This window comes from Fukomys damarensis, unplaced genomic scaffold, assembly GCF_012274545.1.
Source record: "Fukomys damarensis isolate Sample0158 unplaced genomic scaffold, DMR_v1.0_HiC HiC_scaffold_6, whole genome shotgun sequence".
NCBI lineage: Eukaryota > Metazoa > Chordata > Mammalia > Rodentia > Bathyergidae > Fukomys > Fukomys damarensis.
In genome coordinates this window covers 18,874,924-18,884,031 of record NW_022900918.1, presented here as the reverse complement: position 1 = coordinate 18,884,031, position 9,108 = coordinate 18,874,924, and positions in this window count along the sequence as shown.

The following is a 9,108-nucleotide window of genomic DNA, read 5'->3' as shown; positions in this document are numbered from 1 at the left end:
GGTAAGTATATTGGAGAAATGTCAGAAAAAATCCAAATACTTAGTAATAGATGGGATTTAATGGTGATATAACTTATAGTCCTTGAAATTTTAAAGTGGAGGAAAAGGAACAAAGCTCGGAAGCATTCAATTATTTAACGGTGAATTTGAGGACTGTAGCAGATTGTGAAAAAGCATTTTCATTGCCGAGGTCTCATTTTCTAATATCATTTTGCAACTCTTCACACCATGAGATAGAATTGATTTTAACACATTTCAAAAGTGTTATTTTATATTGACTCGTCTCACACAATACTGTGGGGCTTTAGTAGAATTAGTCAAGATTGAAATTTTGGCCTAATATGTGTCTTTGATTTCTTTCTCTATTAAGAAAATGTGCCTAGGAAACCGATTGGATAACTTTAAGAGACTTGTAATGATTGAGACTTATGGGGAGAGAAAAACTGCTCCAGCAGATATCAATCAACCTTCATAATAAGAACTGGGCACATAACCAAGTGAGCTAGATGCATGCGAAAACATACATAAGAACAAAACATAGAGTTGAACACAACAGCATTATGATTTCATAAATGCTTTTTCATTTAAATTTCTAAGCTTTACTTTGGTGGACTGAACAGCAGTAGGTAACCTGCATTAAAAACCAAAACGGTTCTGTTTAGTACTGTTCAGCCATAAAGAAGAAGGAAATCACGTAATTTGCAGGAATAAGTGATCGACATATTTAAGTGAAATAAGACACACAGAATATTAATTTCCTAGTGTTTTCTCTTGCATGAGAAAATTAATAAATAAAGGGTGATGTCAGCAAAATGAAGAGATCATTGGAGATAAGAAAAAAGTAGAGAAAGGGAAGGAAAGGAAGGAGGGAGTGAGAAAAAGATCAATGTGATAAATGAATGCGACACTTTATCAAGAAAAAACTCACTATTCTTTATTACCAACATAGTCTCATAATAAAGAAAATGTAAACAAAAAAAACTGGATAAAACTAAAAATTTTAGAAAAGCAAAATCTTTGGTATCATGAATTCTAAGGGAGAGGTGTGTTTAAATGATAGAAGGTGAGCAACATTTTTTTCACATTTTATGGTCAGGCAATATTTTATTTTACTGATACATGTTCGAAGTGCATAATGATTACATTCCTCATGGGGAGTTGGGATTTGTACATAACGTATCTCCATACTTTGTTCATCCCCTTCCCCTCATCCTTCCTACTTCCTCCACCATTCCGTCTACTTCCCTTTTGCAAAATATCCATCTCCCTATTTCATATTATGTCTTTTGTTTTGCTTTTTAATTATTTATGATTTGGCTTTCTCATACAAGAGAAGCCATATTATATTTAAATTTGTATGTCTGATTTATTTCATTTAACAATATGGTCTTAGGGTACATCCAATTTTTTTTTTCCAAATAGCTCAAGATGATCTTTCTTAATGGCAGTTATATTCCATTGGATATAAACGGTACTTTTTCTTTATCCACCCATTCATTAATGGACATATAGGTTGTTGATAACCTTTAGTTCTTATGAATTGAGCTTATTAATTAAATATGTGTGTATTTAATATGTTTTTAACTTTTTCCTTACCAATAAGGAACATACCTGGGTCAAATGGTATTACTACTTCTATTTTTAGATTTTTAGGAACATTCATAATTATTTCCATAGCAGTTTTACTATTTATCTTGCTACTAACAATGTGGAAAGCTTCCTTTTTCCTTGTAGCCTTACCAGAACTTGTTATCATTTGATTTCTTGCTGATAGCCATTCTTATTGAGGAAGATAGAATCTCATATTTTAAAATTTGCACTTCTCTGGTGACCAGGGACATTGAACTTTTTTCTTGAACTTATTGGATACTTTTATTTCTGAGATGTGACTATACATTTCTGCTGCCTATTTTTTTTAATTTGGTCTATTTTTTGTGTGGTCTAACTTTATTGGAGGTCTTTGTGAGCTCTAATATTAATACTATAGCCAAGGAATAGCTGGCAAAATTTTTCCTCCTTCTATAGGTTATAGCTTCACTTTGTTGCTTGTTTCCATTTCTGTACAGAAGTTTATAAAGTTGTTATGGTCCCATTTTTTGATCTTTGAATTATTTCTTTACAATTGGGGTTCTTTTCAGAAAGTCATTTCTCACATCTTTGTCTTGTAGATTTTTATCTATTTAATCTACCAGAACACTAAATATTTTTGTTTTAACATTTAGATTCCTTAATCTATTTTGATTTTTGTTTAGTATATGATGAGATATATAGATTTACATTCAATCTTTTGTATGTAAACAGTCAGGTTTTCAAACTCATCTTGTTAAAAAGGAAACTCTAGCATTGGCTGTTAGAGCCTTTGTCAAAGAAAAAATAGTTGAATATGTCTGGAGTTATTTCTACATTCTTTATTCTGTTCATTGATCCACATTTCTGTTTTTGTGCTGGTACCATGCTATCTATTTCTACTACAGTAATTTTGTAATAGAACCTCAAAACTGGATCTATGATGGTTTCTGCTTTGGTTTTATTACCCAATAATCCTTTTGCAATTTTTGGACTCTATTCCATACAAATTTTGTAATTTTTTCTCTAATTCTGTGAAGAATGCTATTTGTATTTTCATGGAATTGTGCTAAATGTGTATATCAGTTTAGGAAGTATGGTCATTTTGAAAATATTTCCACTGCCTATCTGGGAACTGGGAATATCTTTATATTTTCTGATATCCTCTTGTATTTAAATTTCAAAATATTATACTTTTGATTTAGAAATCTCACACTTTTTTGGTTAAGATAATTAAGTATTTAATTTGTGTTGATGCTATCTTAACAGTATCAGCTTCACAATTTCTTTTTCTATGAGTTTATTTTTGGTGCACAGGAATACTATTATTGTTCATGTGTTGTTTTTGTATCCTGCTATATTACATAACTGGGTTATTAATGCTATGGTTTTTTTATGAAATTTTTTGGGTCTGCCTATAGGTAGAGAATCATATCTTCTGCAAACAATGATAACTTGACTTCTTTCTTTCCTATACATACCCCTTTTATTTCTTTTTCTTGCCCAATTGCTCTGGCTAATGTTTCAAGTACTATATTAAATAAAATTGGTGGTAGTGAACATCTTTGTCTTCTTCCTAATTTTAGAGGTACATCTTTCTGCTTTTCCTTATTTAACATGTTGTTGGCAGTTTGTTTGTCCCAAATGGCTCTTCTCTCATTGACATGAGTAACTCCTATGTCTATTTTCTTCAGAGATTTTTAAAATCATGAATATATGTAACATTTTGTCAAAGGATGTATCTATACATATTGAAATGATCTTTATTTCCATTCATGTTATATATTAGGTTTATTAATTTACACATGTTGAGTCATACTTCCATTACTATTAAAAATCCTACTAGGTCATGGTATAAGATCCTTTAGGTATTTCTTTGACTTCATTTTGCTAGTGATTTGCTGAGAATTTTTGTGTTGATGTCCCATTTGCCCACCAGTTTGAGACTGGATAAAGAAGATGTGGTTTTTCTACAAAATGGAATGTTACCCAGCCACAAAGAATGAGAAATTAGAGTCATTCATAGGAAAATGGACGCGTATTGAAGATATACTCAAGTGAAATAAAAAAGTCACACATGTAAATACTGAATGGTTTTTCTGGTGTGAAAAACTGCAATTGTACATAAGATCCTAATGGTATAATTGACAATATGAAATAGGAAGAAAAGGGCTAAAGGTATAGGGGAAGTAGAGGAAAGGAAATAAGGAAAAAGGGAAAAATGAGAAAATTAAAAAAAATGGAAATAAAGTATCTTTAAATAGGGAAGGGAGGAGGGGGTCGAGGGAGGGCAGTATAGGGGAAAAAAATGAGAACCAAGACATGTCATGTAAAGGTGTAAGATCCCAATGATGAATGTAACTGTGCTGTATACCTAAAATGTACCAATAAAGTCAATGAGGGGAAAAAAAAAAGACTGGCATGCGATACTTTAAAATATATATTTTTTGGGCCAGGGATTTAGCTCAGCAGTTCAGTGGCCTGCCTTGCAAGTGCAAGGACCGGAGCTCGATCCTGGGTACCAAAATAATAATAATAATAAAATAAAATATATATTTTTTTGTTTGCTTCTTTCCTGGTTTTGAAGTATAGGTCATGTTGCATTGTAGGAAAGATTTTTGGAATGCTCCTTTCATTTCAATTTCACTGAGAGAGAGAAATGGGGGAGACAATTCCTTTCACAATAGCATACAAAGAAGAGAAATTAATCTCATGAAGTAAAAGACCTCTACTCTGAAAACTAGAGCACTCAAAACAGAGCACAAAGAGTATATTAAAAAAAAACAAAACAGAAAGACATCCCTTGTTCTTGGACAGGAGGAACAAATATAGTGAAAATTGCCACACTTCCAAAACTTCAATACAGATGCAATGCAATCTCTACTGAAATTCCAACAGCACATTCACAGAAATTTAAAAACAATCCAAAAATTCATTTGGAACAGGAAGAGACTAGAATAGCAGAAGCAATTCTAGGTAACATAGTCAATATTGTGTGTATCACAATCTCCAACTTGAAATTATACTACAAAGCTACTGTGATAAAGACAGTATGAGACTGACAAAGAAATAGATCTGAGGATTAATGGAACACATTAGAAGATGCAGAAAAAATTTCCAACATTCTCAGCCACCTCATCTTTAAAAAAGGAGTCAAACACCCTCACTGGAGAAACGATAGCCTCTTTAATATATGGTGCTGGAAAAGCTGAGTTTGAACTTGCCATAGATTAAAAATATACCCATATCTCTCACCACCCACTAAACTAAGATTGAAATGAATCAACAATCTAAATATTAAAACAGAAACATGAAATCTCCTAGAAGCTAGGTTAGGTAGAACTGAAGATATTGGCATAGGAAAAGATTTTCTGAACAATATCTCAGTTTCCCATGAACCAGCACAAAGAATTAACAACTAGGATCTCATCTTCTTAAAAAGCTTCTGCACAGCAAGTGAAACCACCAACAGAGTGAAGAAACAACCCACAATGTGTGACAAATATTTTACCAGCTGTTCCTCAGACAAAGGTCTACTTTCTAGAATACATAGACCTTAAAACAATCAGACCTCCCAAATTTAAAGACCTAATCCAAACACTCTCATCTGAAATGAGCAGAATTATTCATACAAAGAAGTAGCAACTGCAAATAAACACATGAGAAATGTTCAACATCATTGGTCATTCAAGATATGCAAATGAAAATAAAAACAACATTCCAGAAAGAATGGCTATCAAGAAATCAACCAATAAGAAATGCAACTGGATTGGTGGGGGAAAAAGAAACCTCTCTCTATTGTTGGTGGGAGTGTAGACTGTTACAACCACTATGAAAATCAGTATGAAGATGCCTCAAAAAATTGGATTAGAGATCCTATTTGACCCATCTCTTTCTCTGCTGGGTATCTTCCCAAAAGAACTAAAAAAATCATACCACAGCAATGCATATGTAACCAAGTTTATAGTGGCACAGTTTGTAATAGCCAAATCTTGCAAACAGGTCCAATGCCCATCAATGGGAAACTGGATAAAGAAAATGTGTTTTTAAAAAAATAAAATGGAGTACTACTCAGCCATAAAAATGATAAATTAGAGATAGCTAAATTGATGTATATTGAGGGTGACACAAGTGAAATAAATATAACATACATGTGTAAATACTGAATTGTGTCTTGTGTGAGAAACTGAAAGTGTAAATGAGGACCAATAAGTATAATAGATAATGTCATATAGGAAGTAAAGATTCAAAGGGGAAGGGGAAGTAGGGGGATGGGGAAAAGGAAAGAAAGAAAAGAAAAAAATATGAGAAAAGGGGGAAAAAACAAAGCATTTGTAAATAGGGAGGGGTGGAGGGCTGGAAGAGAGAGAACTGGAAAAAAAGGAAAACAAGGAAAAAAAAGAACTAAGATATATCACATATAGGTACAAATTGTCAATGATAAAGGTGATCATAATGTATACCTAATATGTACCAGTAAAATTAATTAAAAACAAAAGAAAAACAAAGCAGAGTCATCCACTGTGATACATATGAAATGTGGCACCATCATGAACATGTTACCTGCTTACCTTCCTGATATGTTTATTCTATTTGACATTATGTTTAGTTTTGGTCTGAGTTGCTGCTTGTTACAATAATCTTGAGATTTTTTTGGAGTGCTTGTGTTTTGGTCGTGAATTTCCTATGGTTCTCCTCATTATGAAAATTCCTATTTCTTCAGCAACTTTGAAAGATAGTTTTGTAGAAGCTATCGGTCTGGTTCAGAACTATTTTCTTTTAGGGCATGAAGCATTTTATTCCAAGCTCTCCTTTTCTGTATGGTTTGTGTGAAGTAGTCTACTGCATTTCGGTTGCATTTAATTTTATAATTAATTCATTGTTTTTTATAACAGCTTTTAAAATTCTATACTTGCATTGTACTTTTGAGATTTTAACTATGATGTGTTGTGGAGTTCTTTACGATTATGAGTATTTGGGATTCTACATGTTTCACTTATCTTTGTTATTTCTTCATACTGGAAAGTTTTTTGTATTATGTCTGAAAGGCTTTTATGCAACTTTTTGCTGCCCTGTGATTTTTCACTAATTCCATTTAACCTCAGATTACTTGTCTTTGCATCATCTGGTAGTTTGTGTTCCACTTTTCATGTTCTCTTGTTTTCAAAGTATCCTGGAGTAATTATTCGCCGACATCAATCGTTTTTAACACTTTGTCTTCATGTTGGTGGCTTCTGCTGCCCATAATCTCAACAGAAACCTGAATGTCTTGGATTTCTGCCTGGTACATTTTTGTGGCTTCAAATAATTTGTCAGACTGGTAATTTATAGTTTGTAGCATTTATTTAACTCATCTATTTTTTTACTCGTGTCTATTGTAAACTTGCAAATTATTTTGTTAATTCCATTATCTCTGTTTATATGTTATTTTGGCCTGTCAATCATATTAAGTAGATTGGGAATTTTAACAACCAGTGGAAATAACTTAGCACATATAATACGTATTCCTAAGAATGTCATACAATCTGATGTTATATTTATCCTAATAAAAATGGTGGTATAGGGTTATTGCACTTGCATATTTGATGAATGACTTGGAATCAGGAAGAATCATATATGTTGAGTTTGTAAACAAGTTTGGTAAATTATGGGAACAAGTTTATAAATTTCTTGTTTAATGCTTTATAGCTATTTCAGTTGCACAATAGACAAGACGTTCTTATACTGAAAGGAGATGTGAGTCTCACAGTGATAGACTATTCATGTACACAACTATGCTCACAAAATGAAGTAGAATACTGCCTGCATTTCAAATCCTGTCACGCCCCGCAAGTCCCAGATTTTTCTTTCAAAAACTACTTACAGTATTTATTGTCCTGTGATAGTGGATTAAGTCTGAACATTTAAAAATATTATAAAAGGGCCAGTGATTTAGCTCAGAGGTTTGGTGGCCTGCCTTGCAAGCATAAAGACCTGAATTCAATCCCCAGTACCAAAAAGAAAAAAAAAAAAACTTATAAAAAATCACATTCTATTGTGTTTTCCTATGTAGTTTAAAATTATGCTAGTGAGATATCACTTTATTATTGCTGTAGTTGTATTTTAGTGTGTGTTTTGTACAGTAGGTTTTATGATTATGTCAAAATATATGGATCATTTCATTGTTAATGAACGTATAGACTACTGTCTATCATAAGTAATTTGAGAAACCCTTTTAGTTGTTTCTTCACAGCTAAACATACATCTGTACTCTTTTCCACATATAGATTTTTATGATAAATTTTCCTCATATTTACAGGTTGGCATAAAATGGATCATGTTAGTTTAGTTAAAATAGCCCCATAAGAATGTACCAGAATCACTAGAATAAATTTAATCATAACAAAATTGGCTTATCTCTGTAATCTTTGTAAATTGGTGTTGTGGTGACACTGAATTTAGAAACAATTTTATTACCTAACAAACCCTATAAATTTTCAATACTTTATCATTTATTTCACACTTAGACTATAGTAAAATAACTTTGATATTTATGTTTCATTTCTCATTGACTTAAGATACTATCAAAGATTAAGTTGAAATTTATACAAAAGTGACCATTACAAAGTTCCAATATTCCATTCTACCTTTAGATAAAGTTGATTAAATTTATAATTTTGTTGTCACTTTATCTATTTTAAATATTAATATATATTTTACATATATGCACATTTTTACACACAAATTTTTACTTAACAAATCAAGAGAGAAAATGTATAACCAATTAAATCATATTTCTGTAACTATTTGCATTGATTAGTAACTGTTTATAGTTTCCTTTTCCCCTTTTTAAAAAATTTATTTGTTTATTCACTTTCAACTGGCTATACCCATGCTGCTTTTACTAGAACTCACAGGGGTACTTGAAAATTTGAAGTTATAGTATTTTGTGGACATTATAGATAGAAATATGTGTATAATTTTGGTACATAGTATATTAATTAGAATTTCATATATCCTTAGATTTCAAATATATATTCTCTTTACTCACAATATTTAGTAACCTTACTGTATTTTTTCCTTGACATTTATGATCAATAACCACATCCAGTATCAGAATACTTTTTTGCGTGTAATATAAGGGGATATTCATTTTAAACTGTTCTCTTTGTTTGTTTGTTTTTGGTACCAGTGATCAAACTCATGACCTTGTGCTTGGGAGGCAGGCACAGTGCCACTGAGCTAAATCCCAGCTCCTAACATGTTCTAGTAGATTATTCTTTGTGAATCATTTTTCATTACAAAACTAACATCTACAAAACAAAAGAGCTCAAAACTGCAGGACAAAATTTACAATTTTATCTAAGACTTAATGTGAGTAATGACAAAGAAGCCACTGACACATTGGTATTTGTTTGATACTGGCTATTGAAAACCCTATCTATGCTGGTCCCTTAGATAAAATATATTGGTATGAACCAAAACATAAGACCATTCTATACCCCTGGTTATAATCTAGGAACTGTTGATTCAGGATCATAAAAATGGGGTGAGGAGGGCACA